General features: G+C 36.7%; 1 protein-coding gene and 1 long non-coding RNA gene across 11 annotated transcripts in view; one reads left to right on the top strand and one right to left on the bottom strand.

Moving 5' to 3' along the window:
* LOC127506791 (immunoglobulin kappa light chain-like) overlaps window positions 1-11,193 on the bottom strand; it is a 114,500-nt gene extending 103,307 nt beyond the window's left edge. For 6 of the 10 annotated variants that reach the window (XR_007928128.1, XR_007928129.1, XR_007928124.1 and 3 more), the window contains exons 1-3: window positions 11,175-11,189; window positions 5,045-5,450; window positions 1,466-3,694 (exon numbers count right to left, since the gene is read on the bottom strand). The gene's annotated coding sequence lies outside the window, so the exon portion shown is untranslated. Of the gene's footprint in view, window positions 1-1,465; window positions 3,695-5,044; window positions 5,451-11,174 lie in introns of all 10 variants that reach the window. The other 4 variants (XR_007928126.1, XR_007928125.1, XR_007928136.1 and 1 more) reach the window with 2 other exon arrangements.
* LOC127506944 (uncharacterized) lies at window positions 200-2,085 on the top strand. The gene is made up of 2 exons (XR_007928177.1): window positions 200-684; window positions 777-2,085. It is a non-coding gene; the product is annotated as an uncharacterized LOC127506944 (long non-coding RNA).
* Window positions 11,194-17,591: the final 6,398 nt, after the last annotated feature.

Below are 17,591 nucleotides of genomic sequence, written 5' to 3'. Positions count from 1 at the left end.
AAATAAGTATAAATGGAGCTATAATTCATTATAAGCATGGTAAGCATAGAAAGTGTTACCGAAATAATTATTGTGTTTGACGAATACGTATAAAATGATCTGCACTCATGATTCTCCAGTCATTTCAGTGGCCTAGAAAAATCTTCTTTTGTCCCTCCTTATGGTGGCCACCATGTTGAGATCACATGACCAGATGAATGCTGCTCACTTTATCTTGGTCACATATTATCAGAAACATTCACCTTACATAAATGAATCATGCATGAGAGTGAATAGATTATTTCTACAGCGGCACTGAAAGCTGAAAATGCTTCATCCACACTGACAGATGTTCATATAAAGTCAAAGACTAGTGTCTTATCAGTCTGCAAAACATAAACAAAAATATTTTACAATTAATCAATATGAACAATTAATCATTAAATGTTTCAACAACATTCTGAAAGTAAAATCTTATATGTAGAGTTTATTAGTTTGTTATCAGCACACACTGTTGTAAATCCTGCCCACTTCTTTGCATTGTCACACATGCTTCAGTGCTCTGAGAGTGTTTATAGTGCTGTGAGTTTAACACTTCATGACTGAGAGCAGAACAGAACACAATCTTCATCATCACACAAGACAAAAGAACAACAATGAACAAAATCACCTTCTTCATCTGGACTCTCACACTGATCGCTCAAGGTTTGTGAAATACAATTTTTACAATCATTATTAATTGTCTTAAAATGTGTAATATATGTTTTTTTTTTTTTTTTTTTTTTCTTTCCTCTCAGAGTGTAGAGGACAGTACACTGTAACTCAGACTCCATCGATACTAACAGCTCAACCAGGACAAGAAGTCAGAATAAATTGTAAAACCAGCAGTGCAGTGTGTGGTAGTAGTTACCTACACTGGTACTTACAGAAACCTGGAGAAGCTCCTAAACTCCTCATATATGAAGCAACAAGCCGTTATACTGGAACTCCATCTAGATTCAGTGGCAGTGGATCTGACAGTGATTTCACTCTGACCATCAGTGGAGTCCAGACTGAAGATACAGGAGATTATTATTGTCAGAGTGAACACTGTCCTAGTGGTTATGTGTTCACACAGTGATAAAGAGTGGTACAAAAACCTCGGTCAGTCAGACGTCACAGTGATGCACTGATACAGCTGAGAGATACTGCAGCTGCTGATGGAGGATCACAAACAACACAACGTTTTATCAAACCTTTCAGAAAGTTTATTTATTTTGATGTACTAATCATGTAACACAATCTTTATATTATATAAATGTTAGTGGTGCTTGGCACTGCGAAACTTGCCACAACAATGTAATCGAACTGCAGGAAAATCAGTCACTTTAATTGCACTTCCATGCTTCATCACTAGATGGCGTGTCTGTTACATAACTGAGTTCTCTATCTGTCAGTCATTTTGACGTTGTGTCGATGTGATGACACTAGTGTAGTGTTTCTCAACCTTTTTTACTCGATGGCCTCCTCCTTCACCAGATCAATACTGCAGTGCCCCCCTAAGATGCCTAACATTTCCTCTTATACTGAACTTCCACAGCAAAGAGAGAAAAGTGTTTGTATTTAAGCCTTTTTATTAACAAAACATTTGTCAAAATGACCTCTGCTTCCCCGTCGACATACAGCATGAGCGCAAATGCTTAAAGGGGAAACAATAAATCTTCTTATGGTGTCCCAGTAATTGTTCCCGATTAAACCACTGAAAATAGAACATTACATACAAGTTTTGCTGAAATTAACTCAATTATAGAATTGTTTCTTTATTCCTCTATGGCATGGTGTCGCCCTCAGGAAACATAAAAAGTTTTTGGACTTCACAGCGGATCTATATATGACACGTCTGTTCAATGAAATGAGGGGCTGAAGTGGGTGCAGCCTTTTCTCTATATCCACATTTCATGATGGATATATTATCAGGGACCCCCAAGGGTTAAATAAAAACAAACAAAACAAGCCCTATAATTTAATAAAATAACACATATTATGAAGACACTTCATATTTAATGGTATTAGATGATTTGATAGTTGCATAATAGATTACAACTTCAATAAAACATTTGCATTTTGTTTTGTATCTGGAATGGTAAAACATTGTTGACTTATCTGTTTGTCAGAACTCTTATAGCACTGCAGGACTAGCCTACAGCAAACACTGAACCAGACTATTAAATGTTGAGCAAGGGATCTCATTGGCTGCAGGATCAGCAGAGACCAATCAGCCTGAGTCATTTGGTATTGATGTGATTGCTTACAGACTGCATGTAAAGGACCGATCGAAGCCTGTGCCATCTTCAGTTTCATGACTGAACTAGATTTCTGACATGACAATTCTTGGAGAGTTTGTCATGATAATGAATATGACAATGTTAATGTGTTTGGTCTGCTGCTGTTGATTATATCTGCTGTAGAGTACAGAACTTTCCACTGCCAAAACACACACAACATGCTGCTGCTGTACGAGCAAACATGAATCACCCCATAGCAGATCTGGACAGGTGGAGCTGGGGGAGGTGGAGGGTTTCTGAAAGTACACTGCACTGCTACAGCAAACAATAGACAAGTGTTTGAATGTTGAGCAGCAAGATCATTGACTACTGATACAGCAGGAATCATTCAGTTGTGTCCTGTAGAGAATGATGTGTAAATGTGTATGTCTGACTCTGTATATTTACTGTTACTGTGCTTTGGCAATGTAAAGCCTTTCTTTTAACCCTGTCAGTCAAACTGTTGGACTCTGAATGTATATCGTCCTGATCTCTCTTCTGTCTTTTGCATTCAGAGGGTGTTTTACATGAGCGGCACATGCTTCACTGCTCTGAATGTGTTTATAGCTCTATGAACTGAACATGACATGATCAAGAGCTCTTCTTCATCAACCAACAAACATGACTAGTTTTAGTTGTGATTTTCATGACATTTTCATATATATTTTCATCACCACATTTTCAGCAGAAGTGAAACTGGTGTGTTCCAGTCCAGATCATGTGACCAATCAAACAGTGAGACTGAAAAGCCCATTTGCATTGTCAGGGTGGAGTGATTGTGATCCTCTCAGAATAGAGCAGCTCTGTCTCCAGAGACCATGTTCAAACCCCAAGAGCTTTATGTGACATTTACATCAAGTTTGTGAAAAGCACCTGCATCTTCATCTGTTAGTTGAATGATGTTGTCAGACACAAAGTGAACTTGTTGAGAAGCTTTATTGAATGTTACAGCAGATTGAAAGATCACACAGTGCTTTGACACGCCAGCTCTCTTTCAGTATTGAGTTGTAAATCACTACAGCTGCAGCACTAGACTCATGTGAATCCTGCCTGACACAGGACACTCAGATACGGCTCATCTTCAGGAGAGAAACATCAGCACTCAGAGCTCTTGTGGAACGAGACCTCATGAGGAGCTCCATCATGTGTTACTCTGCAGACGTACACCTCTCCCTTTTCCCAGCGTGCTTTGCTGAGGGTCAGGACGCTACTGCGGCTGTAGCGGCCGTCCCGCTGGCTCTCTGCGCTGGTCACGACCCCCTCGGTGACCTCTGACCCGTCCAGTGTCCAGCTCACCAGCGCCCCCTGTGGAGAGTAAGAGCTGAGCAGGCAGAGCAGTGCGGCTGAGTCTCCAGAGATCTGCAGAGAAGAGGGCGGCAGCAGAGACACTGAGGGCTTCACTGTGGGACCAGCTGCAGGAGACAAACACAACACATTCACAAACACAAAGAAAACACACTGTTTCACTCACAGCATTTCAACAGCAGCAAAAATCACGACAATCTGATCCTTCATGTCATTCAACATCACTAGAGTTTAAATCAAATCTCAGAAATGAAACTCAATATACTGAGACACTGACTGCTTTAATTCCAGCAGTTTTTGCATCCCAATATAAAGTACATTTTTGCTTACATGAGATTTACTTACAACTCAAAATGTAACTCAATTTCAAAGTTTGACTAAAGCTCAGGCCAAATGATGATTATATCATTGATAAGAACTAGAAAACAATACAATTTGTAAATTGTTCTTGAATTATAAAGCACTGAATTATAAGCACAACATGAACAAAAGAGATTCAGTATCATTGACTGAAATACAGAAAGTAGCAACATTTACATTCTGATGTCAGATCTATTTTTTTCGCCATGTATGATATCTACAATAAAAATGAACTACATATGAACCCAGTATAGAAATAAATAAAGGGAAATTAAACCTGTAATAAAGTGATTAAACCCAGTGAGACTCATTATGGAAATGCATTTAGATTTATTTATTTATTTTATTTAATTTTTTTGACAGGAATAATGCTGTTCTTCTGAACGTATAAACATGACAATATCATTGTTTTAGATTAAATAATTATAAAACAATATCAGTAACACTTTACTTAAAGCCTTCATACACAATGTATTTTAAAAGTATTTTAATGCATTAATTAATCTTTCTTTTATACATTATAATGTGTGTATGATCTCATGAATAATTATAACCACAATTATAACACATTATAATACTTATCTATTCATTGTTACACAATGCATTAAACCTCATGACAAACAACCATTTTCAGATGTAATAACGAATTTGCAAATATTATATTGCATTTTTGCATTTATAATGCACATTTTAATGCACAGTTATTTATGAAAAGATACATATAAGGCATTATAACATACATTATGAATAGCTTTAAGGCTTCAAGTAAAGTGTTACCACAATATCTAATAATAATCGCCATTAATGTTTTTCTTGTTTCAACTTTAAATCATTTTAACTCTAAATTGTTCTTTATTACACTTTATTGTATGCTGACAGTTACATTGTACTACTCAAATAAGTACTGAGTAATATTAATTAACTGCATGTACTTACTATAGAGTTACAGTTAGGGTTTGGTTCAGGGTTAGTTACTTGTATTTATGCATAATTTACTGTTATTACTATAATAAGTACATGTAGTAACGTGTAACTTCTTCACCTTAAAATAAAGTGTTACCTTTTTTTCTTAAATAGGAATTAAAAAACAGACTTACAGACCACCAGTTTAGTTCCTCCACCGAATGTGTACCACAGTGATACAATCTAATGAAACGGTCGTACAAAAACCTCTATTCCACTCGAGTGAACACAAACTCCAGCAGAGAGAGAGAAACAACACTTCAACACACTGATATTAGAAGAAACTCAGATCTTCTCAACACTCAAACATTCAGTTTGGACAAAATGCTTCTCAAAGGAACAACAATCACTTTTTCACACAAACAAGCATTTATTGATCTCATTTACAACAGAACTTTACTGTTTAAAGAAACAGATCTGTGACCTTTGACTTCTTTTATCATGGATGATGTTGTGGAGTTTCTCATAATGATCTTCTGTTCTTCATATGAAGCTCAATCATCATGATTCACAGAAAAACCTGCAGCTTCAGACTTCAATCTTCAGTCAAAATCTGTTCAAATATTGAGTTTACTATATTACGTTCTATATTGGAGTGTGTAAAATCATGGCTTCATTGGTCTTTTAAATTCTTCTACCTATACCAGTTTCCTGCATAAACTTCATAAATGCCTCAATAACTTCGCTTTGAGAATTTCCTATATCTAAAATACCTTTTATATCCCATTCCCTCCCTATTTTAATAATACATTCTTTAAATTTTCCTCTCTCTTCCTGAAATTTTCTACATTTTATAAAAACATGTTCTACATTTTCTTCACAATTACATACCTCACATTTATCTGTTTATTTTACTCATAAGAAATAACGTATTATTAATTCTTGTTTGTCCTAACCGTAGTCTTGTGTAGATTATTTCCTCTCTTCTGTTTCTACAACCCCTGGCAAAAATTATGGGATCACCACACTTAGAGGATGTTCACTCAGATTTTTTACTTTATAGCAAATAAACAAATCACAGATATGACACAAAAAAGGTTTTGTTCAATAGCTTAACATTCTGGCTTCAGGAAACATACCTCAAACAAATCCACTTTTGTTACTATTATTAATGGCATGTCTTTTTCCAGAGCAAGTAGAGGACAAAAGTATGGAATCACTCAATATTGAGGAAAAAAATATGGAATCATCTATTTCCATTTTAAACAAATACTGGGACAAGTCTAAAAATGCTAATTAGTCAGCAGTTAAAAGGGAGTGCTTGCACCTTAATGGATTGTTTGACTTGGCTAATTGAAATGAAATATGGCCCCAAGAAGAGAGTTCTCAGGTGAAACAATGGAAAGGATTATAAAACTCCTTCAGCAAGGAATTTCAATACTGAGTATGGCCAAAGAAGTTGGTTGCTCCCAGTCAGCTGTGTCTAAAATTTGGTGCAAGTATAAACTAAATGGGAAGGTTATAAAGCAAGACATACGGGCAGACCAAGGAAGACGTGAGAGCTTCAAGATAGAAATCTCAATATGCCTTTACAATAGAAAACACACAACAAAACAAAAGAAAAACAGACAGAATCAGGAGCCAATTTTTGGGACAGGACAGTAAAAAACCAGCTTTAACTTACATATAGAGCTTACTGAGCTTACATATAGAAAAGCCAAATGAAAACGAGTACTAACACTTAAACAAAAGAAAACAAGGTTACAGTGGGATAAAGAGAAGCGATCATGGATTCTGGATGATTGGATGAAAGTGTTATTCAGTGAAGAATCACGGATCTGCATTAGCCAAGGAGATTACGCTGGAACTTTTGTCAGGTGCCGTTCTGTTGAAACAGATAAAGACGACTGCTTGAAGAAAACAATCAAATTCCCCAACTCATTTATGATATGGGGGTGCATGTCAGATAAAGGACCAGGGGAGATGACAATCATTACCTCAACAGTAAATGCACTGGTGTACATTGAAATTGTGGACACTTTTCTCATTCCATCGATAGAAAATAGGTTTGGTGATGATGAAATAATTTTTCAGGATGTTAATGCATCTCGCCACAGAACAAAGAGTGTTAAAGCTTTTCTTCAGGAAAGGCATATCAACTCAAAGACATGGCCAGCAAACAGTCCAGATCTCAATCCAATTGAAAATTTATGGTGGAAATTATAAACACTGGTCCATGACAAGGCTCCACCCTGCAAAGCTGATCTGTCAAACGCTATTTGAGAAAGTTGAAACCAGCTTGATGGGGAATATTGTTTGTCATTAATGAAGTCCATGACTCAAAGAATTTAGGCCGTCAAAAGCCAGAGGAGGAGCAACAATTGTTTTTTTGTTGATGATTCCATATTTTTTTTCCTCAACATTGAGTGATTCCATACTTTTTTCCACTACTTGCTCTGGAAAAAGATATTCCATTAATAAAAAAAAAAATGTAAGTGGATTTGTTTGAGGTATGTTTCCTGAAGCCAGAATGTTAAGCTATTGAACAAAACCTTTTTTGTGTCATATCTGTGATTTGTTTGTTTGCTATAAAGTAAAAAATCTGAGTGAACATCATCTAAGTGTGGTGATCCCATCATTTTTTCCAGGGGTTGTACTATTAAATGTTCTAACTTTAATTGATTTTTGAATTCTGTAATATCCTCTTCCTTTATTATCTAAATCCCATATTTTTGCCACTGTTTGTCATTATTACTTTTTATTATAGTTTTACCTTCATTTTTTTTCCAAGAGGAATCTCAATTTTATCAGTAAGATTTAGTGCTTTTTTCGCTAATTTATCAGCTTCCTCATTACCTAAGATTCCTATATGTGCTGGTATCCAACTAAACTGAACATCTATTCACAATCTTTATAAAGTAAATGTACATAAAAATACACACGTATTCTCATGAGATCACGTTGGAATCTCCACACAAGATCATGAAACGTGAACTACAAGATCATGAAACGTGAATAAAAATAAAACTACTGAACTAACTAAATAACATTAGTGAGAATGTAAATGATCATTCTGTAACTCTAGTGTATGTTAGTTTGTCTGTTGTAAATCCTGCCCACTTCTTTGCATTGTCACACATGCTTCAGTGCTCTGAGAGTGTTTATAGTGCTGTGAGTTTAACACTTCATGACTGAGAGCAGAACAGAACACAATCTTCATCATCACACAAGACAAAAGAACAACAATGAACACAATCACCTTCTTCATCTGGACTCTCACTCTGTTTGCTCAAGGTTTGTGAAATACAGTTGTTGTTGTTTTTGTGTGTGTGTGTGTGTGTGTTTTTTTTTTTTTTAATACTATTAAAATGTCAAATATTTTCATCTTTGTGTCTGTTTTCTCTCAGAGTGTAGAGGACAGTACACTGTAACTCAGAGTCCATCAACAATAACAGCTCAACCAGGACAAGAAGTCAGAATAAACTGTAAAACCAGCAGTAGAGTGTTGGGTGGTGATGAGTTACACTGGTACTTACAGAAACCTGGAGAAGCTCCTAAACTCCTCATATATGATGCAACAAGCCGTTATACTGGAACTCCATCTAGATTCAGTGGCAGTGGATCTGACAGTGATTTCACTCTGACCATCAGTGGAGTCCAGACTGAAGATACAGGAGATTATTACTGTCAGAGTTTCCACTATCCAGGCAGCACTAGGGTGTTCACACAGTGATAAAGAGTGGTACAAAAACCTCGGTCAGTCAGACGTCACAGTGATGCACTGATACAGCTGAGAGATACTGCAGCTGCTCATTCAACACAATCACACACAACACTGATCACAGACAAACACTAATAACACTAGATCATCTAAATAAACATAAATCTGTTTGAAGCTCATCAGTATTTTTGTATATAACATGAATATTTTGTTGATGTGATCATGGCTTTTATTCCAATAAGGACTGTTATTGTTTTATTAGTGTTTCATAGTAAGGACTGATTGCCAAAACCAGTTTAATAATATGATTGTCATAATTTAATTACATTTTTTATATATTTTTTTATAGGATGATTGTAGTGATGTTTTCATTTGTTGTATGTAGAGATTGTGGATCTCTTCTGTTGTGTTTGTCTCTTCTCCATCTTCACTCTCAGTGTTTTTCATCATCTCTCTGTTCCACATGATGTTCACTTGAGTTTCTCTGTAAATTATATTCAATGATCTGAATTCAATCCAAACATGTTCTCAAGCTCAACTCTTCAACAGTGAATGTAAGCCACATCTTCAAATCTCACACCACTGAATGATTTACTGTCAGAGACTGGGTTGCTCTCCTCAAATATGTCTCAACATCGTCTCAAACTTTGCTCAGATTTGCCAAAGTCTGAAAAAGTCCATTTAAATTTGTACAAGGCCAAATGATCTGAGCTTAAGTTAACTTTATTGTTCATTCTGTTTGTCACGGAGCAGAAATCTGTCTTTGACACTGGTGTCATACATATACATAAATACATCCACAGAAGTGCTTAACAACACGACACACACTGACACACAAACACAGAAATAAACAGAATTACACTATCCACATCATCAACATATTTCCAAACATCCCACAATTAATGAGGGATCAGTATTCTAAAGTGTTACCAATACAATTAGTATTTCTAGCAGTACAGGTGTTCTACAAACAGTATTAAATAAAGTACACATTAGTGTTGTAGTACTCGAGACTGGTCTTAGGACCATTTTTTGAAGGTCTTGGTCTTGTCTTGATCTCAGACTAAAAGGACTCGGGATTTTATTTCAAGACTGGTCAAGACCACAACTGCGGGGATATCACTAAATTGCTGTTGCATTGTCTGATTTCTTTGTTAACATCATTAATTTGATTAGATGTAAAACTTCCTGCTTCAGATGCAATCAATAACTTATTTCTAATTTCATTTATTTTGTTACTGTTGTGTCGGGTCAGAAATCAACAAGGGATTGTGTCAAAAATGTCACCAAAATTAATACAAATGCCCACAAAATTCAAGATATGTTTACAAAAAAGTACTTGAATATTTATACATGATATTTATATTATGACATATAATTAAGTAATATCACAAAAAAGAGGGCTGTTTTCACAAACATGAGCACAATTGCAAACGTGATATAGATTTTTTTTTTTACAAATGTTCAATAAACAAAATGTTATTTTTAAAACATTCAATCTCAACATTATTTATGCATTTGTAATTGTATCAATTCAGATGCAACTTCTGTTCCACCTCTGCAGTGTAAAGATGAATTTTGTTGTTAGTGATTTCAATTGATTGGTAACAGCTCTATATAATGTCTTATTATTCTAATTGTAATTATTGATTAAAAATAAGACATTTCTCAGGCAGTAAATGTGGATCTTTCAGATGAATTTGAGGAGTGCTAGTCTGGTCTTGGTCTCGACTTGGTCTCAGTTTAGGTGGTCTTGACTACAACACTAGTACACATATTAAAAAGTTGTTTGTTCAAGGCAATATCAGCAATAGTTCTGGTGCCGGAGAAGCTCTTCAGGTGGTCACGAAGCAGCATCTGCTGTAATCTTCGCATTTCAGCTTTTCTAGACAATCTGACCTCTTGAGGTCATCTTCTTTGGATTTCCCCTCATAACTTAAGTCTTGAGGTGTCATGAGCTCCAGGAATGTTTTCAGGATTCGTCTATATAAAGCCTTTTGCCTCCTTTGTTCTCAGACGTCTCCCGTGTCTCGTCTTGCAAGACATCATCTAACGGTAATTACCTGCTTTTCTACTTTATTTAGCAAACCTCTTCATAATACATGTTTTTTTTTCTCTTTATTCTACCAGCATGATCTTAATAAATGCTTAAAACAACAGACTTGTAGCGTCTTTCTTAATAAACTATCTTAATAAATGCTTTTACAAAACTGTTGTATTGTTTTTCTTAATAAACACATATCTCACACACAGAAGAGGTATACTTGTAACAGGACAATTGCATATTTGCCACAGCAATATCAATAGAAAGTGTCAACGATGAAAATATAAAAGGTATTTTGCATGTTCTACACAGTCAAGCATGTTTTCATATTCAGGTCTGTTAGAAAAGTATCTGGACTCATTATGAATCTCCACACAAGATCATGAAACGTGAACAAGCTCTAATATGTCTCCATCTTTATCAGCCTGTTTCTTCTCCATTTGATGATTTCAGACACACATGAGGCTTCATGATAGATGGAGTGACACCATGAACTCTGATTAGAGATTCACAATCAGTCCTGATACTTTCTGAACAGACTCATGATTCATGATCTTACTTTAGTGATGGAGGTTCATCTAGTGGAAGTGTAGCAGTGATGATGGTCACATGACTGAATATGGACACAGAGATGGACGTTCATCTGCTCATCCTCAGTGTCTCAGTGTCAGGATATAAAGACCAGAGAGATGGTAAGTATGATAAAAGGCAAGCCTTATTAAACACAGCAGTATGTTATCGGAGAATGGAGAAGCAGGTGAGTAGTGAAGACACAGATGGAGGATAGCAGACAGATTCGTTGCCTTTGTAGGGCGAATCAACAAGACTTTGAGGAGTAGATGGAAAAGGAGACTGGAGACACGGAGCTGGAGACTGGAGATCGGAGACACGGAGACTGGAGAATCGGGTGAGGAGAGGAGAAGCAGGTAAGGAATTGTCAGGTAGGGAACAAGCTGGGAGAGACATGAGGTAAGTCTAAGACAAGACTAGACAGTGGCTGCATCCGAAAACTGGAAAATGCTGCCTTCGGAGGACACATTTCAAGATAAGAAGGCATCAAGGCATGTCCGAATCCAATGTTTAGCTTCACTTCCTGTTTCCTAAGATACCTTCATCTGGTCGCTTTTTGAAGGCAGCATAGATGTATCCTTCACAGCCTTTGATATCCCACAATCCTGTGCACGTTCGTCTGAGGGGGAGTGGCTTTATAAGTCGATTGTGCTGATGTTCCTGAGAAATGGCATCAGAGAACGCGACTGAAGCGCAGTTTTTGTACAAATGTAAGTTTTATTTTCACTTTCGACACTTTTGATTGTGTTTCTCCTTAAATACCATGGTTAAACTATGGCTACTCTGAGAAAAAAAATAAAATAAATAAAAACATGTTTGATTTGGGGTTACCATAAATGCATCAGTCATTTTTTTTTTTTTTTTGGTACTTTCAGTAAAAGCATAAAACTAGGCTTTCAAACCTATAATCTCACTAACATTTCTCCAGGAAAGTGCTTCAGAAAATTGGCCTGGACGGGAAAGTTAGTCCTCAACAGGCAAGAAATCGGGCAACTTAAAACACAAATATAAAGTATCATTTTACATATGTTGTGGGACAGATTTTCTATGCATTGTACATTTCTAATTGAAAAAGCCAACAAAGACATCAATAAACCTCGCTTTGTGGTCATATACAGCCTGCAGCTGGATGAGTGAAACAGTTTGGGGTTTCTGTAGCACTGAGCATGGGGTTCTCCAGGTGCTTTGATCCAGATTTGACATCCATCAATGGCACCCAATGACCATTGAAAATCTGGATACCTGGTCAGCTGCCTGAAACCCTCTCCCACCTCCCTTTGTGCATCCAAAGTGCTTGGGACACTTATCACATGTGGTGTCAGACGTCTCATTGCCCTTGCCAATCGATGGATGAGCTGGTAAACTGTGGATTTGGGCATGTCAAATGCCCTGGACACCACACGGTAAGAGGTTCCACAGGCCAGCCAGAAAAGGAAGACCAGCAACTCGATGGTTGGACCCCACCCGTGAAGCCGCGTCTGGTCCAGGAGCTGGAGAAGGGCTGTAATGGATGCACGGCTCAGGCAGAAATCAGGCCGTGTGTCACCCCCTTCAAAAAAGATGCGCAGGACTGTGACTGTTTGGTTGCAGATGGAATAAACTGGCGAGCTCTGCTGTGAATAGTTAATAAGTTTCCATTAAAACTCCTCATTTGAGAACAATATTATGTATAATAGTTATGTATAATGAAATATTACTATTAAAATCAACATTTCTTTAATAATAGCAGTGATGTTGAAATTAACATACAATAATGAACAATAATATGGTAATAAAACAATGAACAGTACTGCTGTTTTTACTGTATTTTAATATTTCATATTTTATTATTATTATTATTATTATTATTATTACCTGACCTGCAATGAAGACACACCTCTGTGTTTCTATTGAAGTAAGTAGCTACCATTCTCATCCTTCTCCTCCTCCTATCTTTGGTGGGCGAGTTCATCAAGGTCTTCCAGAATCATTATAGTGTTAATACACTTAATACAACTTTATAAGCTCGATTTTTTCCTTCTTTATTACATTAATCGCACACTGAAATCCTACACTGAAGACACAAGATGGCGTTAATGAGCAGCTGGTAACCTAGCAACGTCATTACATTACCTGACCTCAGAAGGCTGTCCGAAACTGTTTCCGGAGGTGCCTTCGCTGCCTTACAAGTGATTGCCTGATAAGGCAGCGAGGCAACACGTCAGCTACCTAGGTTTTGTGTGGAGAGTCCTTTTAACTGCTGCAGGTGAAATGAGTGACAGCTGGTGATGATTGTGATCGTTGTGGCTGTGTGTAGCAGGGGCGTTTCCTCCGAGGAGGCAAGGGAGGCAGTGCCTCCTCAAAAAACTCGATGAGAAAATAATTGATATTACAAAAATAAAACAACACAAATGTTACTAAATTTGACATTAAAAAGTGTAAAAGTCACTTGTTTTTCTAAAGAAACACTGTCAAACAGCGACACCCGCAGGTAAAGTTACAGCGGGGAGTCTGCGTCTCTGTGCCTCCCTTCAGCTCATAGAAACAAAGCAGAGTCCCCTAAGCGTGCGGTGGGTTTAGTGGGGGGTAATTGAGAATGAATGGGGGAAAGTCACGTGAGAGGAGGCAATGCCTCAATTGTGCTATGATTGGATATGATCGGTTATGATTGGACATGATTGATTCATGCGATAAATCCCGCCTCTTGTTTTCATGCGTGTTTTTGTCGAATCGGCCTGAATGAAGACAGTGATGGTGTTAATGGGAAGACTAATTAAAAAGTAAGTAAACAACTGTCACTTAGATATCACCGCTTTGTGTCATGCCAGATCAAACTCAAAATGGCCTGAAAACATGATGCCTGTGGGGGTTTTTAGTGAGCAATCAGCGTGGTGAAATTAAAGGTACATCTTTGTGTCTGTGAGTGAGTGACCAGTGTACAAGCTTGATGACTGCTGAAAATAAATTGACTATTAAAAATAAAAGCTTAATATTACTATAAAAATAATATATATTGTTTAAATTGTTACTGCCTTTAGTTATTGTTTTGGAATAAATGTAACAATGCGAAAAACACTAACTTGATGAAATTTATACTTGGTTTTAATAAACAGAACATTACATAGTGTAAAAATAACAAAATAGAATTGTATTTGGTCTCTGTTTTTATGTAATGTTAACTTAAAATTGTGTAACAGGGACATAAATGAGGACATTGCCTCCTCATTTTGAAACACCACCGCACACTACTGGTGTGTAGGTGGAGCCTGGTGATTCTGTGACACTCAGAATAAAAATAAAACTACTGAACGAACTAAAAATAACAGTCAGAATGTAAAATTATCATTCTGTAACTCTAGTGTGCATTGTCACACATGCTTCAGTGCTCTGAGAGTGTTTATAGTGCTGTGAGTTTAACACTTCATGACTGACACTGTCTATCAATATAACAGACACAGCTAAAATGACATTCATCATCTTCTTCCTGATCTTAGGAATGCATTTTGAAGGTAAGATCTTGTACTTTAATGCATGGAATATTAGCAGTTATTATTTTTTTTATTTTTTTCTTTCTTTCTTTTTCTTTTTTCTTTCAATTGAGAAAAGCTAAATGTCTTTTCAACGTTCATCAGATTCTACAGGACAGGTGACTGTAATTCAGACTCCCACAGAGAAACATGTTCAGAACGGACACACAGTCAATCTCGACCTGTAAGACCAGCAGCTCCATTGGACGCCCGTCAGACGGTGACTGTAAGTCGTGTGTCTCCTGGTACCTTCAGAAACCTGGAGAAGCACCTAAACTTTTAGTGCACAGTATCAGGACCCTTGTGGCTGAAACTCCATCTAGATTCAGTGGAAATGGAGCCGATTATGGAACTGATTTCACCCTGACCATCAGTGGAGTCCAGATTGAAGATACAGGAGATTATTACTGTCTGAGTTACCACTGGATCAACAGTAAAGGTGTGTTCACACAGTGATAAAGAGTGGTACAAAAACCTCGGTCAGTCAGACGTCACAGTGATGCACTGATACAGCTGAGAGATACTGCAGCTGCTGATGGAGGATCACAAACAACACAATGGTGTATCAAACCTTTCAGAGACTTTATTTATTTATTATGATTTATTAAGTAAACATGTAACATACAATCTTATATCCCTTATACTAAACTGGACTAAAATCTGGAGAAAATGTGAGTGGTGCTCGTCCCTGCAAAACTTTCCACTACAATATTATCTGTATTATTTATTGGGAAAGTCAATCCCTTTAATTGCTCTTCCATACTTCACCACTAGAGGGTCACATGTCTTCAACATAACTGAGTTTTACACACCTTTCCTTTAAGACTGTGGCTGCATCCAAAATCACATTCTTCCCTACTATATAGTAGGTCAAAAACAGTCTGTGACAAAAAAAGTATGTCTGAATTCACAGTATTTATAAAAGAACAGGCAAAAAGTACCGGATGATCTGCTACTTCCGGTGAGATTCTGAAGTGTGCATCTGATGGACACTTTACTATCCCATGAGGCCACAGGAGAGGATTTGTGAATGATACTGAAGCGACGCAACTGACGCTGGTAGGTCACATGATAATGACATCATGGTAAATGTAGTACGTCCAGATTACATTCATACACACTCATACTATACAGAACATACTTTTTTAGTGGTCGTGAAGTAATTACTTGTTCAAAATAAGTGCCTACTGAAGAGAGTATGTGATTTCAGACGCAGCCCATGTGTTTGATACTCCATACACTTTATTTATATATTCATGTCTAACTGTTATCAGATTACAGTTTTTTGTTTTTTTTTCAACAGCTTACACACAAAATCTTTACTTGTCACACAATTTCTGAAAGCTGACACTCAAACAGCAGAAGCACACACCAAATCTGCAAAACCACACACTAATGCTCGGCCTTCGACTTTTTGCAAAACACACAAATCAGGAAGTACAGGAAGTATCTTGATTTCCTTTTTCAAACACAACTATTGTTTCTGTCCAACTACACATGGTTGATGTATTTCTTTTCTTTTGTACTGTATAATACTGTATTCACAACCACAAATGCTTCTTGCTTTCGTGTTTACCGTGAATTTTTCAACATCTCTCTGCTAATTACTTTAATCTTGTACAGAAATGAACATATGAGCTCATGAAAGAAGAGCTTTAGGTTTTGAATAACTGTGTGTATATGATATTTCCAAAAATAGAATATTATGGCAAAGATGTTTGCAACGTAAGACAAATGTTTGATTGTGAGATGTGTTTGTGATATTTTGAACGCAGTGCTTCATTTTGGCAAAATGAAAATGAGGCAAAGTTTTGAAAATGTGTGTAAACAGTTGAAAAGAAAAAAAATAAAAAACTGTAAGATTACTTTGTCACACTACATGATATTTGTGGAAGTGCCAGAAAATTTCACATGATGGCTGATTGTTTATTATTTATTTATGTTGATGATGATACATGTTTAGGTGGCCTTAACTACTACTTACATCAAAAAATAAGTACAATGTACTTAATGTGTTCATATTGTATTGCAAAACACTTTTGCTGCTACTGAGATGGGATATGGGTAAGATTAGGGACAGGTTTGGTGTTCTTTTGTCCCTCATGATACACACCAAAGTTATGTAAACTTTTGTCATTTCTGGAGTGTGAAAGTGTGACTTTTACTATGGTACTTTAATATTAATTAATTTAGAATATTTCTTCCTTTAATATTGCATTGAAAAAAAAAAAAAAACACATTAACAACATTAATTTTTATAAACAAAATTCATTTTTAATTTCTGTGTGAATTATTCTCTGTCTGGGATTCACTGCATGGTCCACATGAAATCCTCTTTGAATTCTAGAAACAGATGATTTTTCTGTTCATAACGTGGGCAGCAGATGTACTAAAACACGTATCAAGGTGAGACTCACCAGTCTCCTCAACACTGAACACAATCTGACCACTTTCATCTTCAGCTGTGCCGATTATTAATCTGCTCGGAGCATTAACAATCACAGACAGATGTCTATCAAGGGCCACACAGTCACCAGCTGGACCTGAACACACACATACTGAGCTGAAACATTCAAACCATTCAAGTTCATACTAATATTTAATTGCAGAACAATGTCTTTCCATGAAGTGTAAGTAGAAGCTCTCACCACAGTGAGCAAAGTGCCAGAAGCACTGGAGATCTCCGGCACACAGCATGATGACAAAGTCATACTGATCCACTGCCCAGAAGAGCTCCTGATCCGATAGTTCTGGATGAGGGTCTTTCAACGCTCCACTGTTGCTCAACCCAAACATTTACAGAAGCCAAACAAGATAAATGCCATTCTGTAACATTTCAGATTTGAAATATGACTGGAAATAAGTTAAATGAAACCAGAGACCTATTGAGTTTCTGATGA

Source organism: Ctenopharyngodon idella, chromosome 24 (genome assembly GCF_019924925.1).
Source record: "Ctenopharyngodon idella isolate HZGC_01 chromosome 24, HZGC01, whole genome shotgun sequence".
Classification (NCBI taxonomy): domain Eukaryota; kingdom Metazoa; phylum Chordata; class Actinopteri; order Cypriniformes; family Xenocyprididae; genus Ctenopharyngodon; species Ctenopharyngodon idella.
Note: the sequence above shows the minus strand (reverse complement) of the source record. Positions and strands in the feature narration are given on the sequence as shown.